This window comes from Mandrillus leucophaeus, unplaced genomic scaffold (assembly GCF_000951045.1).
Source record: "Mandrillus leucophaeus isolate KB7577 unplaced genomic scaffold, Mleu.le_1.0 Scaffold222, whole genome shotgun sequence".
Lineage (NCBI taxonomy): Eukaryota > Metazoa > Chordata > Mammalia > Primates > Cercopithecidae > Mandrillus > Mandrillus leucophaeus.
Window position 1 is genome coordinate 2,798,385 of NW_012102277.1, and position 4,607 is coordinate 2,802,991.

A 4,607-nucleotide genomic window follows, 5' to 3' on the forward strand; every position below is an offset into this window, starting at 1 on the left:
CACCCCTATGGGTTAGAAATAGCCTTTTGTTTTCTTTTTTCTTTTTAAGAGTCAGTGTTTCACTCTGTCACCCAGGCTGCAGTGCAGTGGCACCTTCTTAACTCACTGCAGCCTCAAAATCCTGGGCTCAAGGAATCCTCCCACCTCAGCCTCCCTAGTAGCTGGGACTACAGGTGTAGGCCACCATGCCCAGCTAACATAAAAAAAAATTTTTTTTATAGAAACAGAGTCTCACTTTGTTGGCCAGGCTGGTCTCAAATTACTCTTGTCAAATGAACCTCTTGCCTCAGCCTCCTGAGTTGCTGAGATTACAGGCATGAGCCACCTCACCAGCAGAAATAGCCGCCTTTACAGGTCTCTGCATCTAGCTAGTATCTTACTTGGGTTTCTGAGATCAGATCTTTAAAGCGATAAAATATCAGAGATAGAAATGTAGGTGGTGCCTTATCATCTATTCTTTTGTCTTTCTTTTTTTTCTTTTTTGTTCACTGATTTGTTCTAGATGTGGTCTTGTTATTTTGCCCAGGCTGGAGTGCAGTGGGATTCACAGGCGTGATCCCACTACTGATCAGCATGGGAGCACTGGAGTTCTGACCTGCTCCATTTCCAACCTGGGCCAGTTCACCCCTCCGTAGGCAACCTGGTGGCCCCCCTCTCCAGGGAGGTCACCACATTGATGCCAAACTTAGTACAGACACCTGATTAGCATGGTGTACTATACCCCAGAACTCTTAGACTCAAGTGATCCTCCTGCCTCAGCCTCCTAGGTAGCTGGGACCAGAGGCATAGGCCACTGTGCCCAGCTAGATCATCTAGTACAGTAATAGCAAATAGGCTCCACTTCATTTGCCAATTCCAGTCAACAAGTAGAGTGTTGAAAAGGCTCAGAAGCTACCTATGGGCATGGAATGATCAGACTCTGAGATCTCTCAACAATGTCTGTTGTGGGTATGGCAAGGGGGAATGGCAGTATCTATATTAGAAATTTGCTATCCTTGAGCCAGCCAATCTCCTTGTTACACAGATATGAAAGCTGATGTGGAAAGGGGTGATGACCTGCCCAAAGTCATGTGGCAAGGCAAGGCAGAAGTAGATCCAGAAGCAGGGTCTCTCTTGACCTTGAAGCCATGATTACTCCCACTGTATTAGCTCAGAGAAGAAAACTGAGGCTGGGAAGGGAAATGACTGAAGCAAGACTAGGACCTAGGAGTCCTGGGAAGCCTGGCTGGGGTGGGGGCTAAGAAATTCAGTTCGGTGCCCCTAGCCTGAGCCCTGCCAGCCTGGCCTATTGGCCTCTGCTCCACTTCTCAGAGTCCCTTTGCTCCTGTCCCAGTTTCCTGTCTCATTTTCCTCAGGCTCAGAGAGTACACATGGAAGCAGAGGGGCCTCTGGGGATCCTAGGCCCTACATACCCTCTTTTGGCAGCCTTCAGCAAGCTCCCAGCTCCCTCTCTTCTGGAAGAGAAGTCCTAGGACAAGGGTTTTTAACCTTATTGATTTCATGGATCCCTTGACAATCTGTGAAACCTATGGGCTCCTTCTCAGGGTATTTTTAAATACATAGAATACATAGGATGACAAAGGAAACCAATCATCCTGAAATACAACTATCAAAAGAAATTGCTGTAGTAATATGTGATTCTTTATTAGTGCATTAAAAATGAAGTCTAGCAGCAGATATAGCTATTGTAGCCGGGTGTGATGGCCTCATGCCTGTAATTCCAGCACTTTGGGAGGCTGAGGCAGGCGGATCACATGAGGCCAGGAGTTTGAGACCAGCTGACCAACATGGAGAAACCCCGTCTCTACTAAAAATGCAAAAATTAGGTGGACATGGTGGCACATGCCTGTAATCCCAGCTACACAGGAGCCTGAGGCACGAGAATCACTTGAGCCCAGGAGGCAGAGGTTGCAGTGAGCTGAGACTGTGCCACTGCACTCCAGCCTGGGTGACAAAGTTAGACTCTGTCTTAAAAAAAAAAAAAAAAAAAAGATATAGCTATGGTAATTTTATAATACTGGCCGGGTGCAGTGGCTCATGCCTGTAATCTTAGCACTTTGGGAGGCTGAGGCGGGTGGATTGCCTGAGCTCAGGAGTTTGACACCAGCCTGGGCAACACAGTGAAACCCCGTCTCTACTAAAATACAACAAATTAGCCAGGCATGGCGGCATGTGCCTTTTGTCCCAGCTACTTGAGAGGCTGAGGCAGGGGAATTGCTTGAACCCAGAAGGCGGAGGTTGCAGTAAGCCAAGATCGCACCACTGCACTCCAGCCTGGGCAACAGAGCGAGACTCTGTCTCAAAAAAAAAAAAAAAAAAAATTAATACTAACCATAAGTGGTATTTTTGAAAGATCTGCAACAACTATAATGTGATGTTAAAATATCTATGATTTCTTTTGGTGACACAGTCACAGGAACTGCCAGTACTACTGTGGGTCATTGCCTACATTTATAACGAAACAAAATGCTAACTTGAGTTACAGGTTAGGGAAAATAAAGACAGTGGTTTGTAGTGGTCCATAACTGAAAAACAGAGGCTAGGTGTGGTGGCTCACACCTGTAATTCCAACACTTTGGGAGGCTGAGGTAGGAGGATCACTTGAACCTGAGAGTTTGGGACAAGCCTGAGCAACATAGGGAAACTCTATCTCTAAACATTTAAAAATTAGCCAGGTGTGGTGGCACATGTCTGCAGTCCCAGCTGCTCAGGAGGCTGAGGTGGGAGGATCACTTGAGCCCAGGAGGTTGAGGCTGCAGTGAGCTGAGATTGTGCCACTCTAGCCTGGGCAACAGAGACCATGTCTTGGGGGGGGGGGGGTAAAGAAAGAAAAGAGAAGAAAAAATTTTTTTTCCTTCCAAGTTCAGAGATACCCTGAATTCTATCTGTGGACCCAGGCTGGGAACCTCTGTTTTGGGAGCTTCATGCAGGAGTCTTCTAGGCCAGTGGTTTGCAAATTGTGGGCTATGGAACCCTGGAGACTCTGGAAGTGTCAAGGAAGCTGTCAAACAGTGGATGAGTTGAGGTAGCAAGCAGGAAAACCATCCAACCAGATAGCCTCTGCGTCTGCATCCCTAATCTCTGCTTCAACTTGAGAAGGTTCTTTTCTATTTGAGTTCATTTCAGTGATTCATATGATTCCATTGTCTTAAAAAAAAAAAAAAAGAGGGGGTTGCTGGGCCCGGTGGTTCACACTTGTAATCCCAGCCCTTGGGGAAGCTGAGGTGGGAGGATCACTTGAGCCCAGGGGTTGGAGACTTGCCTGGGCAACACAGTGCAACCTCGTCTCTAAAAATATATATATTTTAAATTAGCCCGACATGGTGGTGCATGTCTATAGTCCCAGCTACTCCGGAGGCTGAGGTGGGACGATCCCTTGAGCCTAGGAGGTCGAGGTTGCAGTGAGCTATGATGGCACCATTACACTCCAGCCTGGGCAACAGAGCGAGACTCCGTCTCAAAAAAAAGTGTGTTGTGGCGGGGGGTTCCTCTGTTTGTTCGAATGTTGAAAACCTTCATTTGGCCCCACCCACAACTTCACATGACATAAAGGAAAGCAGAGGCTGAAAGAAGTGAAGGGGTCCTATGTTACCATTACCAGTTGGTGGCAGGTTTGGGGGTATAGGGGAGGCCAGGGAGAGGAGCTGGGAAGCACCTAGGCACAGGTGAACTTCCCTGTACCTCTTCCTGCCAGCCACTGCAAGGAAGCACCTTTGCGGCTGAGTGCTGGGCCAAGGGTCAGGAAACTGGAATTCAACATCCTGGTTCTGCTGCTAAAGTTTCTCATTTGCAAAGTTTCTCATGTGCAAAACAGAGATGATAATGCACAAGTGTTGAGAGAACCAATCCAGAGAAAGCTGTAAGGAACATAAGGCTGTGGTTAAAGGGATTGTAATGTATTTGTCTCCACAGCCTGGCACCCTTTTTTCCATGCTCCCGGAGTCCTTTCTCTCCATACTGACAAACCAGATATTCCCTGTATCCTATGACAGTATCATCCCAGTCACCCAGCACAATGACACAGTCAGATTTACGGTTGAATGCCCAGTTACTCAGTCTACCACCTTACCTCCTAAATATCTCCTCTTTACTGTCTCCACTGCTATGACATTATCTTTGACCTTCATTTCTCTAACAGCCCCCAGTTTCTCTCTGTCCCTCAGGCTGCCGTCCATGGAACCAAAACACGTTCTGACCACAAGTTCTGACCATGTCTTTCTTCCACTGTAAAGCCCTTGGTGACTCCTCACTGCGTGAAAGGACAAGTCTAGCCCCTGCAGAATATGGCAACCCGGACTCCGCATGATCTGCCTTTAGCCTCCCTGCCCTCTCCCTTTTTCCAGCATCCCTACCTCCTCCTCCAGGGAGGCTGCTGGACTCCTTTTGCTGTCTTCCCTCCCTGCTTCTTCATTACCCAGACAATACCCAATGCCAGGGAGCTATGAGAAGAGGAGACTCAGGAGCCTGGGAATATTGCTCTCTCCAGGCTGGTGGGTGGGCAGAGGAAGCTGAACACACAGAAGACTCAGGAGTTCTGTTGATAGGTTAGAGAACAGGTGTGACCCTCCCCTCATTCTGGGCGAGACAGGGGTTATTTTCAGAGACCA

The 4,607-nt window shown here is 47.9% G+C and overlaps 1 protein-coding gene across 1 annotated transcript in view; it reads left to right on the forward strand.

The window, feature by feature from the left end:
• The window catches only part of LARP1 (La ribonucleoprotein domain family, member 1), a 121,843-nt gene that overhangs the window by 7,817 nt on the left and 109,419 nt on the right, over nt 1-4,607 (forward strand). The gene's annotated exons all lie outside the window — the stretch shown is intronic.